We start from the raw sequence: 23,681 nt of genomic DNA on the forward strand, positions 1-23,681 counted from the left end.
AGTTGGTGTTCATGGATGTGGATTGTTAGCTGTCTTCCTGTTTGTCCTATGTTGTGTTTTGTGCAGTTACTATTATAGGACAAGCCAAACAGAGAACAGCCAGGGAATTCCTAGAGGCATGGCACTCATCCACAGATTCAATCAATAAGCACATCGACCTGGACCCAATATACCGACCACTGCAACGGACAGCTGGAACTGACAACCGGAAGCGGCAGATTCAAACCACTACAAATGCCGGAGGAAAGATCACAGAAGCGCTTCACAGGAGGCTCCCAAGCACTGAAGATGTCCCCTAGACAGGGGACGAAACGTCTGCAACACAAATTCCCAGCTCAGCGAACAGAACCACAACAACGAGCTACAAATCTCCTCGCAAACTTTGAACCTTCCTATTCATGTACACATTCAAATGCCTCTTAAATGTTGCAATTGTACCAGCTTCCACCACATCGTCTGGCAGCTCATTCCACACACTTACCACCCTCTGTGTGAAAACGTTGTCCATTGGATCTCTTTTATATCTTTCCCCTCTCACCCTAAACCTATGCCCTCTCGTTCTGGACTCCCCCACCCCCAATGAAAACACTTTGTCTATTTATCTTATCCAGCGCCTCATGATTTTATATACCTCTATAAGGTCACCCCTCAGCCTCCCACGCTCCAGAGAAAACAGCCCCAGCCTATTCAACCTCTCCCGATAGCTCAAACCCTCCAATCCTGGCAACATCCTTGTAAATCTTTTTTGAACCCTTTCAAGTTTCACAACATCCTTCCGATAGGAATGAGACCAGAATTGCATGCAATATTCCAACAGTGGCCTAACCAATGTCCTGTACAGCCGCAACAGGACCTCCCAACTCCTGTACTCAGTACTCTGACCAATAAAGGAAAGCATACCAAACACCACCTTCATTATCCTATCTATGACTCCACTTTCAAGGGGCTATGAACCTGCACTTCAAGGTCTCTTTGTTCAGCAACACTCTCAAGGAACTTACTGTTAAGTGTATAAGTCCTGCTAAGATTTGCTTTCCTAAAATGCAGCACCTCGCATTTATCTAAGTTAAACTCCATCTGCCAGTTCTCAACCCATTGGCCCATCTGGTCAAGATCCTGTTGTGATCTGAGATAACCTTCTTCGCTGTCCACTACACCTCCAATTTTGGTGTCAGCTCTGAATAATCAAGTTAGTTGGCTTGGTATAGCAAGATACACAAGTTAACTTACTAACTAACTTCTTATGCTCACATCCAAAGCATTTATATAAATGACAAAAAGTAGCGGACCCAGCATCGATCCTTGTGGCACTCCACTGGTCACAGGCCTCCAGTCTGAAAAACAATCCACCACCACCACCCTCTATTTTCTACCTGTGAGCCAGTTCTGTATCCAGATGGCTAGTTCTCCTTGTATTCAATGAGATCTAACCTTGCGAACTCGTACCCCTTGAAGGTGGTGGTGAGCTGCTTCCTTGAGTCTCTGCATTCCATGTGCTGTAGTTGACCCACAATGCCCTTGGAGAGGGAATTCCAGGATTTTGACTCCGTGACCGTGAAGGAACGTTGATATATTTCTAAGTCAGGATGGTGAGTGGTTTGGAGGAGAACTTGCAGGGGGTGGTCTTCCCATATAACTGCCACCCTTGTCCTTATGGATGGAAGTGGTCGTAGGATTGGAAAGTGATGTCTCAGGAGCTTTCTGTAGTACATCCTGTAGATAATTCATGCTTGACATTACTTCACTGCATAAATTCCTACATTCCTGGATGTAATTTACTTAAAATCCTGGATCATTGATTTATTGAGTGCAAAATGATTATGGTCATTTTAGCGTTTGTGCAGTTTTGACAACACAGCATAGAGAGAGTGTACACAAATCTGGGACCCTGATATATGCACATTAAATTTCCAATGGATCTGTATCATAAATGCAACTACTGTTTTATAAGTATACTTGACTGACTCTGAAATGCTTTTCAAATCTTTTATTTAATAGTGTCATGAATAATTTGTAAATTAATTTTTCAAGTGAGGGGTTGTTTTGCATGTTGGTTTTCAGCTCTGAATAATCAAGTTAGTTGGCTTGGTATAGCAAGATACACAAGTTAATTTACACAACTCCTACTTTTATCCATTTTGCAAGGTAAATTCCTTCAGCAATTATGTTACTGATTTTTTAGTTGTTCCCTTTCTCATATTTATAAATTAAAATAGAGGTTAAGGGTCAGGAAACAGCGAGATAAGTCAGGAAGTCATGATTCGGTGATGTGGTGCCTTGTGTGTTTTGTTTGAAAGTAAAGCAAATGTTGCTGGAAATTTGAAGCTAAAACAGCAAATTGTGAAAAAGCCATGTCAGGCAGCATCTGTCATGATCAATGGCTTTTCATTCTATTAAAATGCTGAATGTACTTTGACAGAGGATGAGAGGAAAGTTCAAGGAAGCACTGGCCATTATTAATATAAGGCAAAGTGATTGTCCTGGAAATCGTGTGCAGCTGGAGGCTTGATTTTCACAATGTCTTTGAATATTTTTGTCTCTCAGGGAGTATCGTGTATTGACAGAACGTTGTATAGGATAACAGTTTCCAAGTCTTGGACTGACTTGGGGTTGGATATTTAATACCTATCAGAAATAGGATGGTAATTTGTATGAATAATATTGGTGGATATAATTGACCAATTTGGGTTGACTTGTTTATTTCCTCAGGCATCTTTACAATGGCATTGAGCAATGATACACAGAACGTGTACTCTGTCTACTCTGAAAGCACACTAGGTGTAACCTGGCACTATAGCAGAAGAAACTTAACCTTGAAGTTGAAAGATTTCTTTGTTTGGTCAAGACCTCCTTCGATCCAGTTTCTCTGCATTAACTTGTCCTCTGCCCCAAATCTTGCATCCACCTGTTCTGGTGAGCTGTATTGGGATATCAATCCTGCCAGATGTCAAAGCAGGTGCCTGACCATTTGAAATCTACGCCTTTGTAGAGCGGAGATGGAAGAGGTAATTGGCAAATGATGGTAAATGGGAAGAGAACAGATCAGATCAGATTACCTACAGCATGGAAACAGGCCCTTCAGCCCAACAAGTCCACACCGACCCTTCGAAGAACCACCCACTCAGACCTGTTCCCCTACATTTACCCCTGACTAATGCATCTAACACTACGGGCAATTTAGCATGGCCAATTCACCTAACCTGCACATCTTTGGATTGTGGGAGGAAACCGGAGCACCTGGAGGAAACCCACACAGACACGGAGAATGTGCGAACTCCGCACGCAGTCGCCCGAGGCAGGAATTGAACCCGGGTCCCTGGTGCTGGGAGGCAGCAGTGCTAACCACTGCCACTGAGCAACCCCATGGTGACAGCTGGCTGCCCCATATGATCGTATTTAATTATTGAGAGTCTCAACTAATGGGCACAGCCATGCAATTACTTGTCTGCCCAGAAGGTGGTGCAAAATTAACTTGAAACAGCTTTATTCACTAAAACTGAGACTTCAAGAAACAAACTGCATCCTGCCAAGAGACTAAATTTTGTTCTGAATACTCAAACACAGTATTAGAATGTGAAGGAAAAAAAGAAAAATTGGAGGACTTTAATTTTCTTGTGTCCCTGCAAGAATAATATTTAGTTGCATGCCTAGTATCTATTATATGAGATAGAAGCCTGGCCTGCTGCGCTTTTCCAGAACCACACTTTTTGACTCTGGTCTCCAGCATCTGCAGTCCTCACTTTCTCCTATGAGATAGAATCCACAACATTTACTCCACAATCACCTGATAAAGGAGCAGCGCTCCAAAAGCTAGTGCGTCCAAATAAATCTGTTGGACCATAACCTGGTGTTGTGTGATTTTTAACTTCGTACACCACAATCCAACACCAGCACTCCACATCGTAATATAGACAATATCCTAGTTACTTTGTTCTTTTTCTTTACTGCGTGTGTTATAGAAATTGTAAGAAACTAGCCTTCTGTTGTGGGAATTCCAACCTGACTGTAGGTCAACATTGAGATCGGGAAGCTTCTTATTTATGTTGAAATGTACATGAAATTAGATGCACCACAGTAACGCACTGGAAATCAGCTCCGCGACCCCTGGAGTCATCATGGAAGCTAAAGTCTTTTATTTGAAATATGTGAAATTCTCACACGAACTCCTGTTCAATCAGGCTGAAAGGAGGCACAAGCCAAGTTTCTGTACTTAACAAGAAATTGCTATTTTATTACTTGTCTAATCGAGCAATTCTTCCATTTTGAGCTAAAGGTAAACAAGTAAGTACCCTGTACAAAGTGAAGCTTCAGATCCCTTGATAAGCTCCTCTCCAATCCATCCCCCCCATCCCCTTACACATACACTGGCAGACATAAATGGAATGAAAAACACATGGGCAGAGGGAAAACTGGATAAGTAATTCCAAAGTCTTTGTTTGGGTTGAGAGACACTTAACAAATTCTGGTCAGGAGTGAAGTGGAACTCTGCAAACTGAGTGCTGACAAGTTTGAGTTCAGATGAACTTCATTCTGGGGTCTAAAAAGAACTCTAACCAGGTAGGGGATGTATGTGTTGGTGTTAATCTTTAAAAATTCCCTGAAATCAGGAAAGGTTATAACAAATTTGGATGTAGCTAATATAACTGCTGTTCAAGAGGCTGTAATGTGGGGGCGCCAGTGTTGGACTGGGGTGGACAAACTCAGCAATCCTATGATATCAAGTTATAGTCCAGCAGGTTTGTTTGAAATCACAAGCTTTCGGGGCATAGCCCCTTAGTCAGGTGAAAGTTTTACCTGATGAAGGAGCAGTGCTCTGAAAGCTTGTGGTTTCAAATAAACTTGTTGGATTATAACCTGGTAGCGTGTGATTTCTGACCAAGAAGCTGTAGACCAGTTAGCTTGGTTTCTGCTGAGCGGAGGATACTGGATTCGAATCTTGATGGATTCAAATCCCAATGGGTTTGAACACCCTGTTGGTAGAGCATTAATTTGGGTCACTAGTGACTATATCATTATGGTACTGTCCCATTCAGACAGTACCATTTGGAGGAAGGTCATTCGCCCCATGTGTCCTGCTTCGATTCTTTTTCAGAGTTGTTGCTTACTCCCAATCTCCTGCATTTCCCTATGATCTTGCAAATTACTTCTATCCAAATATCATCCCGTGCCCCTCTTGAATGCCTCAACTGAGCCTGCCTCCACCACACTTCCAAACGCTAACTACTCGCTGTGAGTACAAGTTCTTGTCTCACCGCATTCTTGCTGCTTTTGCACAGCAATTTAAATGAAAGTTAACATTCCTGAAAATCAATGAATGGGAAAATTACAGAAAGACTAAAGGCTATTGAGTGTTTATTCCTTCTGCCCTGTGTTTGGAACATAGTGCCTAATTTTGGGGATCTTCTGTGATTTTAATGAGCGAAATGCTGCATTTAAACAAATTTGTATTTGTTTGCTCTGTCAGCATAAGTCACTTTACTATGGGTAATGCATTTTGAGATTGAAGATGACAGAATCTGACTTTGTAGGAAATGAACACCATGACCTCAAAAGACTGCACCATCAGTTATGGGATTTAACTGTTATGTGAGTTAAGTCGGAGTTTTCTTAATACTAATAATTATGGCATTGCCTTTAAAAAATATATTGACGTGGAGTAATGGGATGGTTCGATTTAGAGTTGGCAAAAAGAGGATCAGCTTTGGTGGTGTACAAACCTTTAAACTGCGGGGGTGGGCTGGAGGGGCTGGGTGAAGACTTACACAGACGGCCAGCTCCCTTTTTGCTTGGGAGTCAAAGAAAAGTAGGAGTGATATCGAGAGGGAGCAGCAAGAGTGGAATAAGAGATTGGCTGCTGTAAACGTTCTCACTTCCAGACCACAAGAAATAGTAACAGGAGGAGGCCATTTGGCCCCTCGAGCCTGCTGCGCCATTCAATAGGGTCAAGGCTGATCCGACATTCCTCGCGTCCACTCTCCTGTCCTGTCCTTTGATTCTGCGACTGATCCAGAATAAATCTATCTATTTCAGCTATAAACGTACACAGCTCTCTGTGGCAAGGATTTCCAAATACACTCGACCATCTGAGAGAAGAAGTTCCTCCTCGTTTTCACGCAGAGGGTGATACGTGTATGGAATGAGCTGCCAGAGGAGGTGGTGGAGGCTGGCACAATTGCAACATTTAAGAGGCATTTGGATGTGTATATGAATAGGAAGGGTTTGGAGGGATATGGGCTGGGTGCTGGCAGGTGAGACTAGATTGGGTTGGGATATCTGGTTGGAATGGACGGGTTGGACCGAAGGGTATGTTTCCATGCTGTACATCTCTATCTTGGTCTGAAATTGGTGTGCCATTATTCTGAGACTTGTACATGGGACTTTATTCTATAGCCAAGAAATTTGATATGAGGTCAGCATTGCGACCACTCTGTGCCACCTAGAGATCGTATTCCTAGGGTATTCTGCCATAGGGCAGTCCTTCAGATAACATCCACTAGTTTCCTTCTATTTTTGTTATTTTTTTGGTCTTGAAATAGCTTGCTATTTGGTGTGTTGTGTTCATGTTACTCTTCTTCTGCTGGATATTTATGGACATTGCAACAACTGCCTATTAGAGTTTATAACAGATCATCATGGCCAGCTGCTTTTATACCCTTCCTCTGTTTTTGCATTGCTGCTTGGACGTGAGGATGCGAATGATAGTCGTGACACTCAGTTGAATTAACATCAGAAGATCTGAGTTCATTGGATTATCTGGCACCTAATTGTCTGTATATTTAATATTTTTGAATGTCGAGAGAGAGAGAGACCCATTTTAAAAAGTAGCCAGCCAGAGTTGAGAATTTGTGAGCTGGCATTGACTTTGCTCACGAGAATGCTTATTGATAAGATAATTTGGATCTGCCTGCTGCATTTCATGGTGTAAGGTTGATTTCAAAGCACTGTTAGATTAGATTACTTAGTGTGGAAACAGGCCCTTCGGCCCAACAAGTCCACACTGACCCGCCGAAGCGTATACCACCCAGTCCCATTCCCCTACATTTACCCCTTCACCTAACACTACGGGCATGACCAATTCACCTAACCTGCACGTTTTTGGATTGTGGGAGGAAACCGGAGCACCCGGAGGAAACCCACACAGACACTGGGAGAATGTGCAAACTCCACACAGACAGTCGCCTGAGGCGGGAGTTGAACCCGGGGCTCTGGCGCTGTGAGGCAGCAGTGCTAACCACTGTGCCACCGTGCCGGCCACTATCTAGGATGTGGCACCAACAATACCAGCATAATTCTTCGAGACAGGAGAAAAGCTATTTTTAGTTTTAAGATTGTGTCCCAGTTTGCAAATCTCCCTATGCTCCTTCCTGCTTCCAAATGAATATTGCAGTCTTCACTCTTTAGTTCCCTGATACTAGCTCTTGTGCAATCGCCCTCCCTTCTGCACCAATGCTGGCTTAATTGCAAACTGTCTCAGCCCTAAACTGCTTTATCTGCTTAAAGAAAAGCAATAAAATAAGGCTTGGCAAGTGACTGAAGTGTTAACAGGGGAACACATTGAGGCTACTGATCATAATTCTGTTAGTTTTAAAATGGTTCTGGAAAAGGATAATCCTTCCATAAAAGTTAATGTTGGTAATTGGAGTAAGGCAATTTTTAATGATATGTGACAAGAATGTACAAATGTTGATTGGAATAGACTGTTTGCAGTTAGAGGGACAACTGAGAAGTGGGAGGCTTTCAAAAGTGTGATAATGAGAATTCAAAGGCATTATGTTCCATTTAGGTTGAAAGGTAAGGCTGGTAAGATTAGGGAACAATGGATCAATAAAGATATTGAGGTTCTAGTCATAAAAAGAATCATAAGTATAGACAACCGGGATCAAATTAATCTCTTGAAGAGTATAAAGAGTGTGGGGGCTTCCTTAAAAGGGAAATCAGGAAGGCAAAGAGGGGTTATGAGAAAGCCTTGGCAGAAAAGATTAAGGATAATCCAAAGAGATTCTAAATTTACTAAGAGCAAAGAGAGAGCTAGAGAGTAGGGTCCCTTAAAGATCAGCAAGGTCTTCTTTGTGTTGAACCTAAGGAGATGGGAGAGATATTAAATGAATATTTTGCATCAGTTTTTACTGTGGAGAAAGAAATGGAGGCTAGAGAACTCGAAAATAAATACTGATGTTTTGAAAACAGTTCACATTGCAGAGGAGGAAGTGCTACAGGTCTTAGAAATATTAAAGGTAGATACAATTCTGGGACCTGATCAAACATATCTCAGGACGTTATGGGAGACTAGGGAGGAAATGTTGGGGCCCCTCCAGAAATGTTTGTATCATCTATAACCACGGGTGAGGGGCCGGAGGACTGGAGTACCTTTATTTAATAAAAGTCGTAAGGAGAGGCCTGGGAACTATACACGTGAGTCTGACATCAGTAGTGGGGGATAATTCTGAAATTTAGGATTTACATGCATTTGGAGAGACTAGGAATGATTAGGGATAGTTCGCATGGTTATGTGTGAGGAAACTTTGAGTTTCTCAAACCTGATTTGAGTTTTTTGAGGAAGTAATCAAAAGATTGAGGACAGAGCAGAAGCCATTGTTTACTTGGACTTCGGTAAAGCCTTGGATAATGTAAGAGACAGAGAGGCTGGTGGTGGAGAGTTTTTTTTTTGGATTGGAGGCCTGTGACCAGTGTTGTTCCACACTGATAGAAACTGGGTCTGCTTGTGTTTGTCGTCAACATTCTCATCCAAATAATTTATATAAGAGGCATGGTTAGTAAGTTTGTGGGTAACACCAAGTTGGTGGTATAGTGGACAGTGAAGAAGGTTATCTAAGATTACAAAGAGATCTTGATCAATTGGGTCAATGAGCAGAGGAGTGGCAGATGGGAGTTTAATTTGGATAAATGTGAGGTAATGCATTTTGGTAAAACAAACAAGGACAGGACTTATTAATGGTAGGGCCTTGGGTAGTGTTGTAGAACAGAGACCTAAGGGGACAGGCACATAATTCTTTGAAATGTGCATCACGTATTAGGCGTTTAGCATGCTTGTCTTAATTGCTCAGACTGTTCAGTATAGGAGTTAGGACGTCATGTTGAGGTTGTACAGGATATTGGTGAGGCCTCTTCTGGAATACTGTGCCCAGAAGAGGATATTATTAAATTGGAGAGGGTTCAGAAATGATTGACCAGGATGTTGCTTGGAATGGAGGGTGTGAGTTATAACAAGAGGCGATTTGGCTTGGACTTTTTTCACTGGAGTGTAGGAGGTCGAGGGGTGACCTTTTATAGAAGTTTATAAAATTGAGGGGCATAGGTACGGTGAATAGCAAAGATCTTTACCCTGAGCTGGGGAGTTCAAAATGAGGGGATATCTTTAAGGCAAAAGGAGAAAGATTTAAAGAATGTCATGAGGGGAACCTTTTTTATTTAAGAGTGGTTAGTGTGTGAAACAAACTGCCAGAGGAAGTGGTGGGTGCAGGTACAGTTACAACATTTAAAAGACACTTAGATAAAGACATGAATAAGAAATGTTTAGAGGGATAAGGGCCAAATGCAGGCAAGTAGGACTAATTTAGTTTGGGAACATGGTCAGCATGGTCCAGTTGGAGTGAAGGGTCTGTTTGACTCTATGACTCTGTTGTGCAAACCAGGAATCTTTAATAAAAACCAAATGTGCGAGAAACTCAGAAGGTCTGGTGTCGCCTGTGGAGCGAGAAACAGATATGACATTTATAACTCCTTCAGAAAACGATTCACTGCATGGAAGAGCTAAATCAGACTCAACCTTTACTTTATTTTTCTCGCCAGAGATGCTGCTAGACTTGCTGAGTTTCTCCATATTTCTTGCTTTATTTGATACATCATGAAGGTGGGTTAATAATGTATCAGCTTGAGCATGCTGAATTGCAGTAAGGTTTATTTTCCATCAGCAGTCCTGGTGCTATCTTTAGCAAAAGAGAGAAAAATACTACTATGACTTAGTTAAACTTAAATAGATGTTACCAAATAGGGACAATTGAGTTGGAGGAGGCAGTTCAGAACTGGGATATGCAAGTATGTTGAGCAGTGAAAAATAAACAATTAATCTATATGTAAGGTATTGCATTTTGGAATAAAAATGTATGTCATAAGCATGCAAGGATTGGGTTGAAATAGTCAAATGTGGAGTTGTTAGGAGTATAAAGGTTTTAGTTTATTCAGTGCTAACATGTTTAATCTGATGTCCAGTATTTAACTTCAGATGGTTATTTCCACGCCAAAGAAATGTCATATTCATAACTTGTAAAATATGACGTTTATGCAGCCTGGAATCTTCTAGAATTGACTTTTAATGAACAAGACATGCAGTGAATGATAGCTGCTGAGAGTCATCTGATAATGTGTGGATTCAAACTGCTTCACCATCTCAAAGTACAATAGAACATATTCCAAGTAACCGAGATATCAGTACCCATCTCCTGAAATCTAAACACCATATTTGGGAAAAGGAAACTGAGAAACTGTACTGTAAGGCATCCATGTTGGTGTCTTTCTTTCATGTTGAGAGTGCGGTGCTGAAAAAACACAGCAGGTCAGATAGCATCCGAGGAACAGGAAAATCAATGTTTCAGAGCCCTTCATCAGGAATCTTTTTCTCCCCCCATCTTTCAAAAAAATCTCAGCAGTATTGGAAAGGCCAGGAAACACCTGTACCTTGTAGTCTTCGAATAACCAATGATTCAGGTCATCAAGCATCTTTTAGCTTTGAGTCCACTGACCACCTGCCAAGAAGATTAAAGTCACATCCTGACTTGTAGACAGTCATTTGGTCATACAAAACATGCATTGATGAACAAAGATGCATTTTCTCTTTGGAATAGTTCTTCAACTTGCGATCATCAGGACAATTTTCAAGAATACCAATTCTACATGAGCAAAAGAGTACTGATTGATTGACAAGTGAACCTTGATTGGAAAGCCAACAGTTAACTGGCAATTGTCAGTAATCGGGTGCATTCTCCATGGCAATGCTTCTCTCAGTCAGAGTCGACCTGCTATCCAATCAGCATGCTCCTCGCCTTGCATGCAGTGTAACTGTTGGTTTCCTTAAGAATTGGTATTCTTGCAAATTGTCCTGATGATTGAGAGATGAGAAACTTCAAGAAAATGTAATGTTTTCAGCTTGCCCTTAAGACAGTCCATCCCTTTCACAAGAATCTGCAATGACTCTGAAATAGAACTTGAGGGTTGATTTCATCTGGATGAAGTGAAAATATCATCATCAAGACTGCAACATGTGCTTTCCTAGTGGAGGCAATCATGTGAATTACAATGATTCTGTCTGTCAATATTGTTTTTATTTAGATTTTATTGTCCCATGTACTCAAGTACAGGAGTACAATGAAAAGTATATAATGTCACCCTACACTGTGCCATTTAGGTACAAAGTAGTAAAAGAGAGAAATAAAGTTAAGCTGTTACAAACATTCATAAATAGAAAAACAAAGAAATAAGGTACTGGTTTATATTAAGAAGGATTTTAATATTATCAAGTAAATAAAGGAATAAGATTAAAGTTCAACAGCCTTTGGGTGCTAAGCGATGCTCCTCTGCTTCACTTACTCGCCAGGAGGGCTCAGCTGCGTGACCTTTAAGCTGCCATCGCAGATTCCGAGGGATTTCACTCTTCCCTTGTCGGGCCATGATGCCATGGCGGTGCCGTCTCCAAATGCCTCCTTTCTCCGCAGCATGCCTGGGGCAGGTCTCCAATTGCCAGGAACGCGCTGGGCCTCACTCTCACTGCTGTCTGTCACGCCAGTTCCTTGCTGAGATGAGAAGAAAGATTGTTTTTTTAAAAAAACAGGAAGAAAAGAAACGGACGGAGTGGATGAACTTTGGCTAAAGCATCCCACTCAGCTGCCATCTTGGATTGTGGAGTGAAGGGTTGGGGGACTAATCTTTTAACAATGCCCCGGTTTTTTTCATCTGTACTTGTGTTCATTTGTCTGCATTACTGTATAATGAATTGACGTACTCTTGGATTGTTGGGGTAGGTGTGTGAATAACCAATTCTCTTTATGCATAGAGAGCTTGGTGCTGGTCATTCAAATTGTCCTGGGCTCAATGGCCAAAGAACAAAACAGTCTAAGTGTTCTGATCATGGAGAGTAGGGAAGGGAACAGGGCTTTCAGTGGCTCTTTCTCACTCTGTCCCTAATATTATTTTTCCATGATTTCTACCAAGCTGCAGAGGGAGACGACTGGCACATTCTCAGTAAAATGGAGACCATACTTATACATTTCTGTTATCAATTCGCTGGGCTGAATTCTTTCCTCCCAAATTGGACAGTCGTTGGGTCATGTGCCACCTCAATTACTTGAGCCCAGAACCAACGTGGAGCCTCTGATACGGTCCTGGGGCATGCCTCACGGTCTCTGGTGCCATTCTTTTGAGGAGATGTTAGACAAAGATCCTGTCTGCTTCTTCAGGTGGATGTAATACATGTTTGTGGGAGGTTATGATGTGCGCATTGGCTGCTGCGTTCCTGGTATTATGGCCTAGTTATGCAAAAGTACATCATTGGCTATGGAGCACTTTGAGATTTTTTGATTTTATGAAAAGTACTGTATAAATTCAGGAGTTTTCCATTTCAACCCTGTTGTAAATCATAGAATCTCTACAGTGCAGAAAGAGATCAAATATGCTGGTTTGTTTCTTTTGAGTTAATTTTGACATGCCATCATATGTTCTACTGACTTTAGTAGGAATCTACCAAGCAGCAATATCTCAACAATAAACTGCTCACTGACATTCCATGTTTTTTCTGCAAAGGCTTAATTTCCTGATCCTGGTACAACCTTAGTTTAAATATAGACAAAGTAGACAAGTTAAGACAATATTGAAGTCAATGGGCATGAGCAGGAAAGTCTCTCATCTGGTTAGATTCACAGCCAGCACAAAGAAAGATTGCTATGGGTTTAGTGGTCAATCATCTCAGGCACAGGACTGGGAGAAAGTGAGGACTGCAGATGCTGGAGAATCAGTCAAAACATGTGGCACTAGAAAAGCACAGCAGATCAGGCAGCATCCGAGGAGCAGGAGAGTTGACATTTTGGGCATAAGCCCTTCATCAGGAATATCACTAAGAGTTCTACAGGGTAGATATTTTCTAGTTAACCTGATCAGCAATGTTATCTCACCTCTAGAGCAGGTGGGTCTTGAACTCCGGTCTCCTGACAAAGAGGTAGGGACATCATCACTACCACAAGAGACCCAAGTTCCTCAGAATGGTGTTCTCAGCCCAACCACCTTTAGCTGCCACATCAATCACCTTCCATCCATGACTTGGTCAGAATTGGGGATATGCAATCATTTGCAATCCATATTCAGCACCATCCTAAACCCATAAGACATGGGCGCAGATGTAGACTACTCAAGTCTGCCATGCCATTCAATGAGATCATGACTGATCCAATAATCCTGAATTCTCCTTGCTGTCTCATCCCCAGGACCCTTGATTCCTTTACTAATTAAAAATCTATCCACCTCTGTCTTGAATATATTTAACGACCCAATCTTTTCAACCTTATGTGGCAAAGAATTACTTTGATTCACTCCCCTCTGAGAGAATCTACACCTCCTGATCTCTCTGAAGCGGGTGTCTGTATACTCTGAGATTATTCTCTTTTGTCCTAAACTTCCTGACTAGGAGAAACAAGCTGTCTGCATCTAACAGGTCAGGCCTCCTAAGGTTATCATGTTTAATAACAGCTCCGCTCATTCAAGAATACATTTGCTTACCCATAACAATTCCTATTTGATTTGCTTGTTTCCATGGCGATTAACTTGCTTTAATTAGGCAACACAATGTGCTGAGCCAAAGCTCAGCTGGGTGCTCGCTGAGTGGAAACTGTAGAGAATGTTATTTGTTCATGTATTTGCAGTCTTTGGCGAACTCTAGTACTATGCAGCTACTCTGTATTTTTGCACTTCTGTACATGTACAGCCAGTAAGCGTGACAAGTTTCAAAGGCAATGCACTGCACTTGAAATTTAAACAGAATCAATTCTGTGGTGTGACCCATGGAGTTGTTTGACTAGGCGCCATATCTTGATACTTTAGTGTGGATTGCATTTGCTGCTTTGATTTCAGCCGAGCCTGAGTAGGCACATTGATGAGCCTTAGTTAAAGCATCATGACTCAGAGTTGCCCTAGATAAGGTATGAGCTTCCCTTTTTATTGGTGGAAACTTTCAGAAACTGTTTCCAAGGTAAAATCTTAAAAGGAGACAGAACAGCTACCTACTCAAGAGGATCAGCATATTGCAGGCTGAGTGAAACTTCTGTGATGTTGCAATATGGATTACATTTCTTTCCTGTAAGAAAAGGGCGACTGTCTGTCTGTGTGGAGTTTGCATGTTCTCCCTGTATCTGCGTGGGTTTCCTTTGGTGCTCCAGTTACTTCCCACAGTCCAAAGATGTGCAGGTCAGGTGGATTGGCCATGGGAAATGCAGGCTCAGAGAGGTAGGATTGGGGGCGGGGGGTGGATATTGTCTGAATGGGATGCTCTTTGGAGAGTCAGTGTGGACTTGATGGGCCAAATGGCTTGCTTTCACACTGGAGGGGTTCTTTATGCAAAAGCTGACAGTAAGAAAGAGTAAACCAAAAGTGGCAGTGGAACAGTTATGGAAGCAACTTGTGATAGGATTTTGAAGGGTTTTATCCAAAGTGAATTGTGTTGGCAAAGTGGAGACATGTCAGTGGGATCACAGCAGACAAAGGAGTGTTTGCTAATGGTGGGAGGAGGCAATTGGAGTGTTGACAATACAATAGAAAGGATTTGGGGAAAGCTGATGGATATGCAAGACTCTCCATAGTCTGGCACATTTTCCACAGAGTCTGAGTCTTACAGCACAGAAAGAGAGCAGATTGTATCCATGGTGGTGATCAAGCACCAATCCGCTGTAGTTCCATGTTGGAGTACTTGGCCTTTGAATACTTCTATTAAACCTGATGTCTGTTATGATACAGCTCTGCTACAGGTGGGACTTAATCTGACCTAGAGGTAGAGACACTACCGCTGTACCAGATGAACCCATGCCCTACCCTTGTAGATATTTCTAATCCACCTGATCAGACATGTTGTGACACACTTCTGGAACAGGTGGTCTTGAATACAGGCCTCCTAGTCCAGAGGTAGGGTACAATACCACCTTACCACAAGAGTCCTATGCTTAGATATTTCAAATGTTCATCTAAGTACTTAAACTTTGTGGTAGTGCTTGTTTCTACCACCCTTTCAGGCAGATATTCCCCTCCCGACTCTCTATTAAAGAGAGTTCCTTCCTATGTTCCCGATCTATGTCCCTCTTAATGTCACGTACCTCAATTAGTTCTCCCCTCTGCCTTCTCTGCTCTAAGGTAAACACTTAGAGCCACTGTTCTACCCATCTGACTTGCCCTGTAGGTATCATCCTGAAGATGAAGGCTTTCTTTCTCGCTATTTACTACATCACCAGTTTCATGGTCACATGCAAACTTTACTGATCATTCCTCTTACATGCCTGTCTAGACTATGAGTATGTGCCACAAACAGCAAGGAACCCAGCACTGAACTGTCTGGTATACCACTGGAGTCAGGCTCCCAGTCGCAAAAATCACTTTCAAAAGTAACCCGCTGCTTCCTGCCACTGCGCTGGTTTTGGATCCCGTTTTCCAATTGTCCTGGAAGCTATGGCTCTTACCTTTAACCAGCCTCCCATGCAGTATCTTGTCAAAAGCCTTCCTGAAGTCCATGTAGGCTACATCACCTACACTATCCTCATCTACACTCCTAATCTTATCCTCTGAAAACTCAATCAAACTTATTCAGATATCGTCAAATCTTCACCTGGAAAAAAATATTTTTATCACAGTAGAGACAGGAGTTGTGTTGCATTCAGCATGTGTTTATCAAGCCATAAAGCTGTACAGCATGGAAACGGACCCTTGGGTCCAACTTGTTCACGCTGACCACAATCTAAACTGATCCAGCCCCATTTGCCAGCATTTGGCTCATATCCCTCTGAACCTTTCCTATTTGTATACCCTCCAGATGCATTTTAAATGTTGTAATTGTACCAGCCTCCACCATTACCTCTAGCAGCTCATTCTATTCTTGCACCACCCACTGCAGGAAACATATGCCCCTTAAGTCCCATGTAAATCTTTCCCCCCACACCCTAATCCTGTGCCGTCTCATTTTGGACCCTCCCCTACCCCACACTGTCTGGGAAAAAGACCTTGTCTATTCACCCTATCAATGCCCCTCCTGATTTTATAAACCTCTAGGTCACCCCTCAGCCTCCGATTCTCCGGGGGAAATAAAGCTCCAGGTTATTCAGTCTCTCATATAGCTCAAACTCTCCAACCCTTGTAAATCTTTTCTGAACCCTTTCAAGTTTCATAACTTTGCTAAGGCAGGGAGACCAGAATTGAATGCAGTATTCCAACAGTAGCCTCACCAATGTCCTGTACAGATACAATATGACCTCCCAGCTTAATGGACTGACCAGTGAAGACAAGTGTATCACACCTTTTACAATAAGCCAAAGTTTGATTTTGGCTTGAGCAGGAAGTATTTCTTCAGTATCAAACTTTACTCTTACAGGAGGGTCAGAGTAATAACATTTTGTTTTATCAGGTTATGAACAAAGTGTCAATATGTAAAATTTGAACTAACAAGTTGCATAAGCGCATCTCTCTCTTCGATTTGGATGATTAGTTTAAACTTTCGCTAAAAAAAGACTTGCGCTCATTGCACTCTGCTTTCAATAAATAGGACAACTAATCATATCCACATGCAGATCTCATTTAAGCAAATTCCTATCACTACTATTTTTACCATTTACTCCTGACTTGATACTAGAAACATTCCTATTGCTTAAATATAGAAGTAGCTTAATTGCCTGTTCTATTCCATGGCTGCAAAATATCAGTAAAGGCTACAACATTTTCATCCAGGTTTTATTATCTATTCACTGTGGCTGATAAACCTACTTGTAAATGCTGTTTGTATATATTGTTGAAGAATAAACATGCCCCTTTGACAGCACTTTCCAAATCCCTGACCTGTACTACCTAGGAGGACAAAGATGGCAGATACACAGAAATAACTTTGTGCAAGTTCCTATCCAAAACACCGTCCAGATTTGAAACTGTATCACTGTTCCTTCACTATCATGATGTCAATATTCTGGAATTCCTTTCCTGACAGAACCCAGGATGTTCTTTTAGCACCCGGACCTCTAAGTAAAGAAGGAAGTTTGTTCCCACTTTGGTTAGGGCAATTAAACTTGGACTGTAATGTTGGCTTAGCCAGTGTTGTCCACATCCCGTGAATGTGAAAGCATTGTTCCTGTAATTTGCCAGTGATCGTGTATCCTGCCAATATGTGGCAGAGTTTGCAGCTTGTGTGTTGGGTCCAGCAATTTAAAAAAACGCATGTGGTCTGCTTCAATTCTTCTTGTTGGCTCCTAGACTTAAAGGATTCCCTTGTGTTAATTTGCTAATATTGGTTGTGATTACCTACTGGATGGGTATTATCAAATGAAATATTCCAAATGTATTACTGGTTGAACATGAAAACTCATTTGCCATCAGTATGTTCATCAGAAAGCATCAGCACTTTTCAGTGTCCAGCCACCTGCTAGTAGCGTAATACCTCTCTTATATACTGCCTTACTACATCTCTGGATCAGAGATAGAATCATAGAATCTCTACAGTGTGGAGGCAGGCCATTCTGCCCAGTGAGTTCATACTGACAATCCAAAAAGTATTCCACCCAGACCCAACCCCAATCCTATCTCTGTATTTCTCTTGCTTAATCCGCCTGGCCTGCAGGTCACTTGAGGGTGGAATTGAACCTGGGTCCCTGGTGCTGTGAGGCAGCAATGCTATCCACTGAGCCGCTGTGCTGCCCCAACTTGCTTTTACTTCTATCCATGAGTTTTTTTTTTAATTGCTGTACCCAATGCATAAGCTGCAAACTCTGTCCCATGTTGGCGGGATGCACAACCACTGGCCAAGTATCAGGGACAATGCTTTCACAAGATTTTCCAAATCCAGTGACCATTCAGGCAGTTCAGCGGTCACCAACTTACCCGGCACCGCAGGGGAAAATCACTTAAAACCAGTTCCACAGTTCTGTACGTACCCATCGTGAACGACTGATGCACCTGACACCAGGCTCCTGAAGCAACCTCTCTGTTCAAAACTTGGTTCTGCCATGAAACTGCCTGGGGGACAGTGGAAACACTTGAGGGATGTCCTCAAAGCATCTTAGAGGTGCCGAATCACCAACAACCTATTGGAGTTCCTGGCTTGTGACCAACCAAACTGGAGAAGGTCCAACATTTTTGAGAGACTTCATCAGGAACATGTAGAAACCAAGTCCAAGTCAAGCTGGAAAAGCGCAGCAGGTCAGGCAGCATCCAAGGAACAGGAGAATCGACGTTTCGGGCATAAGCCCATTTTCAGCTCTGATCTCCAGCATCTGCAGCCCTCACTTTCTCTCAAAGTCCAAGTACCAGAAAGTTGGCAGACAGCTCCGTTCCCCAAAGCTTCAAACACCTGCTGACATGGTGCTAGGCAAGTTAGCTTTGGTCGAACTGCCCTTCTATAGAGTCACTGAGTCATACATCATGGGAACTTGATCCAACTAGTCCATGCTGACTATGTTCCCAAACTAAACTAGTCTCACTTGCCTGAACTCCTAACCTTTCTATTCATGTACTTATCCAAATGTTGTAACCATAATCTGCAGCCACCACTTCCTCTGGCTGTTCATTCCACACACAAATCACTGTCTGTGCAAAATGTTGTTTTGTATTTAAACTTTAGCATGGCTAATTCACCTGACCTGCACATCTTTGGACTGTGGGAGGAAACTGGAGCACCCGGAGGAAACCCACGTAGACACTGGGAGAATGTGCAAATTCCACACAGACAGTCGCCCGAGACAGGGATCGAACCCGGGTTCCTGGCGATGTAAGGCAGCAGTGCTAACCACTGAACCACTGTCCTAGTTCCAGTTGTTGATTGAATTCAAACCCCACTATCTGAGGATTTGAACCCAGGTCCCCAGAACATTTGTCAGGGTTTTGGAGTTAATAGTCTCGCGATAATACCATTAGGTCATTCACTGTCTGCATAGTGTAGAAATAATTCTGTTGAGAAAGTCTTCTATAGTATTTGATGCAAACCAAATTAGCTGCCACTTCCCCTCATAACTGTACATGCAGACATTGGAAGTATTTCATTCAGTGATGTCAATCTAGTTGACATTTGGGAACTTATGGCCAATCATTATACAGAATAAACGACACTGCTACTTTAGTCATTAACAGTTTAGACTTGCTTTGATTGTTATTCTAATTGTGGAACAAGAGTCACTTTGAACGACTGTTTTGTATTTATATGTGTGACCTATTTGAACTCTAGGCGGCAAGATAACATTTGGATTAAAAGTCATAAATGAGGAAAGCATAAGTGTGAAAATAAAGGACTGAGTATTTTATTGTGAGTTCAGTGCCTGTAACACTTGTTTGGTGCCTTTTCAGAAGTCTTTCAAATTTGTGTGGGGTATGGTTATCTTGCTGCATGAACAGTGTTAGTGTTAGAGTCAGAAATGTAGAAAATTTACAGCGTAGAAAGAGACCAGGCCTACACTGGCTGAATAAACTAGCCAATTGTTTTACTCTTGACTTTCCAAAACTTGCAGCTTGCTCCACTTCAGGTGCAGATAGAGGTTGTCTTTAACTGAGTTGAGGATCTCTGCCTCAGCCATGAACCTGAATGGAACAGAACGGAAGTCATATGTACCAAGGCACAGTGAGCAATCCAGGCAGATCACAGAGTTAAGTAGCATACATAAGTAAATAATAGATAAACAGCGGCAAAAACAAGAACACAAGTACAGGCAAATGTTAAGAGTTTAAGAGTCCATTCAGTATTCTAACAACAGTAGAGTAGAAACTGTTTTGAAACCAGCTGGTGCGTGTTCAGGCTTCTGTACCTTCTCCCTGATGGTAGAGATTGTAGAAAAACATTGCCAGGGTGGGATGGATCTTTGGGAATGCTGGCAGCCTTTTCTTGACAGCGGGCCTGGTAGATGGATTCTATAGATGGGAGGTTGGCCTTTGTGATTGTCCAGGCCATGCTCACCACTCTCTGTAACCGTCTCCGATCTTGAATGGTACAGTTGCCATACCAGGTAGTGATACATCCAGACAGAATGCTCTCGATGGTGCACCTATAAAAGTTGGCAAGGGTATTCATCATCATGCCAAATTTCCTCAGCTGCCTGAGCAAGAAGAGACATTGTTGGGCCTGTGTGACCAGTGCATCCACATGAAGAGTCCAAGAAAGCTTGTTGTGAATGACCACTCCCAGGAACTTGATGCTCTCCATTCGTTCCATCTCTCTGCTGTTAATGTGTAGGGGGGGCATGAGTAACATCCCGCCGAAAGTCAATAATGACTTCCTTGGTTTTGCCGGAATTAAGTGCGGCACCATTTTTCCAGATCTTCCACCTCCCGTCTGTAGTCTGTTTCATTGCCATCTGAGATTCAACTGACTATGGTGGTGTCATCAGCAAACTTGTAAATGGCATTAGTCTGGTATTTGGCAACGTAGTCATGGGTATACAGTGAGTACAGTAGGGGGCTGAGTATGCACCCATGGGGGGGTGCTCCAGTGTTGAGTATTGGTGAGGATAAAATATTGTCCCCAATCTTCACTGATTGTAGCCTGTGGGTCAGGAAACTGAGGATCCAGTTGGAGAGAGTGGGGTTTAGTAATCAGTCTCGAGGGATAATAGTGTTGAAGGCTGAACTGTAGTCAATGACTGACATAGCTGTTCTTGGTGTCAAGATGTTCTGGGGAGGAGTGAAAGACAAGTGATATGGCATCTAACATGGATCTGTTGGTCTGATAGGCAAATTGGAGTGGGTCAAGAGTAGTGGGGAGGCTGGAGTTGATTAATGCCATGACCAGCCTTTCAAATCACTTCATGACCACTGAAGTTAGGCCCACTGGGCGGTAGTCACTGAGACATGCTGCATGAGCTGCCTTAGGCACAGGGATGATGTTGGCCTCTTGAAACAGGCAGGGAGAGTGGCCTGCTGCAGGGAGAGGTTGAAGATGTCTAAGAAGACCTCTGCCAGTTGATCTACACATGCTCTGAGTGCACGGCCTGGTACTCCGTCTGGTCTCATCGCTTTCCTTGGATTCACACGAAGGAAAACTTATCTGACCTCTGATGCAGTGACTGTTCGTCAGGACCTGTCTGAATAGGTGTTACCTCTCTGCCAAAATTCTGCTCAAAATGAGTGTGAAAGGTGTTGAGACGATCTGGGAGGGATGTGTCATTGTCTGCTGTCTTGCACTGTCTCTTTTTAGAACCTGTGATGTCATTCAGTCCTTGCCATAGTTGCCGGGTGTCTGTCTGGGGCTCCTGTTTGGATTGGTATTGGTCCTTGGCTGTCTTAATAGCTCTGCGAAGGTTATTCTTGGATTCCTTATATTTGAGTGGCTCTCCTGATCTGAAGGTCACACGCCTAGTTTTTAAAAGGTTTAGCTGAATAATCCAGGGTTTCCTGTTGGGGGATACCTGGATTGACTTCCTCAGTATGTAGTCCTCCACACACTTGCTGGTAAAGTCTGTGACCTGGCAGCGAATTCCACACGCCCACCACCCTCTGGGGGAAAAGAGTTTGTCCCCATGTCCCCTATTGACCCATTAACCAATGCCCTTAAATCTGTGGCCATTGGTGATAGAGGGGAATAAGGTCTATCCTGTTCACTCAATTCAAGCCCTTCATTATCTTCTACACTGTTTATTATCTTCATTTATTACAGTTCACAAAGAGCCCCAAACTCTTCCATCTTGCCACCAAATTCCCATGTTGCCACCATCGATTAAAGACGTCTCCTCATGGAAGAATTAATGGGATGGAATTAGGTGGAAATCAAAACGAGGGTTTATAACATGTTCAGGGTGTAGGCTGACAAGTTCACCACCAAGCGTGTCTTGTTTGTGAAACCGTTGAGCAAGCTGGTTATCCGAAAGGAAATAGCAGTCAGGATGGTTTACATGATCAAATTGAGAAAGTAACCTCTTTAATGTTCTCCTCCACTTCGTTAACCTCATTCTCATTAACAATTCTATCCTTGATTGCATTGACAAAAATGACTTCTGCACAGTCCCTGTGTGACTAAACTTGTCAAACTTCTCTTTGGAACAAACTTGTTCCAAACATGTTAGTGAGGATGTCCTCCAACATGTTGTGGTCAGCTGTGCGAAGTGAGACAGAGCCGATCTAGTGCCTGTGGGTAATTAGAAACTCTTACAGCAGCGGAGTTGTCTCTTATGATTTGGCAGACATTTGATAAGAAATAACGAAGAAAACATACTGCAAATCATGCTATTTATCAAACTTAAACAAAAAAAATTGAATGAATGCATAAATACTTTATAAAGATGCATAAAGGTCATGAGCTAACTATCAGTTTAGTAACAAATAATTAACAGACAACTTCCCTGGTAAACTCAGTACCAAAGGTGGCTCGGGAAGTTGTATATTATTGTCAGTTAGTGCAAATGGGTGCAGATTTTAACTGTAGCAGTGACCAGAGTCTGAGGCTATAAATTGATGAAATTACTTTTAAATGCAATCCCTGAGAAGTTTAAACAACCAAACATCTTTGAATAGCCAATCTGTTAAGAACTTCAAGTCTGTGTGATAAGAAGGTTCAGAGTTTAAAATAACTTTGTCCTCACATGCCCTTCATTCCAGAAGACGCCAGTGCTAGCTCCTGGAATTTTGAGTCATTCAACCTGTTTATGACAAAACTATCTGTTGAACTTGCATCCTCTGTTCCAAATGAACCAAGCTAAATGTGATTTCAGAACCGACTTTCACTACTCACTTTTCACGATGTTGAGACTAGTCACGATTCAGTGAGCTCTACCTAAAGCCACGTGTTAATTTCTAACTCCTGGCAGGGTCCTTGTTTAAAATTATTGTGTGCTGATAAGAATATTTACCGGTTAAAAGCACTGCCGCAGAAGAGGAAACGCGAATCAGCCTTTGGTTAACAGAAGCAAAGAAAATCTGCAACCCCAGCAAGGGCAGAGAGAAACTCTGCTTGTGAGTGACCCAGATGTCAGAAAGGGTTGTGCCTTTTGTGTCAATCCTCCCAACAAGTCACCACTGAGGCAGGGAATCACAGACAGGTAGGCTCCACTTTTACAACCCTCTCCCACCCGGCTACTTTGATCAAATGGATCTACACAAATGTGAGAGGTCGTGACATGTTTCTGATTCAGTAAATGTGTCTTCTCCACCTGAATCAAGAATAATGACTGTAGAATTTAATTGCTTGAAAACCTTTATTAACTGCTTATGTCCCAGAACAACAGTTGAATTCCAGGGTCAGACAGTTTAAAGATTAGTTCCCATCCAAGGTCAAAGGTAACCCTTCAATGTCACAGGTTCCTACAAATGGGGAGCATTGAAGGATGTTTTAAATAAATAGGACAGATGCAATGCTTTCTTAATAGCTTTCTAGCTCCTTGTCCACCTTGCTTTGCTAGCTGATTGTTCCATTCGATTTTGATAGCTCAGCTATCCTGGAAATTCTGTACCCTGAGCTGAAC

The 23,681-nt window shown here is 42.4% G+C and overlaps 1 protein-coding gene across 8 annotated transcripts in view; it reads left to right on the plus strand.

Moving 5' to 3' along the window:
• Positions 1–23,681, plus strand: part of kank1a (KN motif and ankyrin repeat domains 1a) — a 247,080-nt gene that overhangs the window by 102,466 nt on the left and 120,933 nt on the right. Inside the window, exon 1 of one of the 8 annotated variants that reach the window (XM_043718259.1) lies at positions 23,179–23,258. The exons of the other annotated variants lie outside the window; for them this stretch is intronic. The gene's annotated coding sequence lies outside the window, so the exon portion shown is untranslated. Of the gene's footprint in view, positions 1–23,178; positions 23,259–23,681 lie in introns of those variants that run through there. 8 annotated transcript variants of the gene reach the window in all.

This window comes from Chiloscyllium plagiosum, chromosome 2, assembly GCF_004010195.1.
Source record: "Chiloscyllium plagiosum isolate BGI_BamShark_2017 chromosome 2, ASM401019v2, whole genome shotgun sequence".
Taxonomy (NCBI): Eukaryota; Metazoa; Chordata; class Chondrichthyes; order Orectolobiformes; family Hemiscylliidae; genus Chiloscyllium; species Chiloscyllium plagiosum.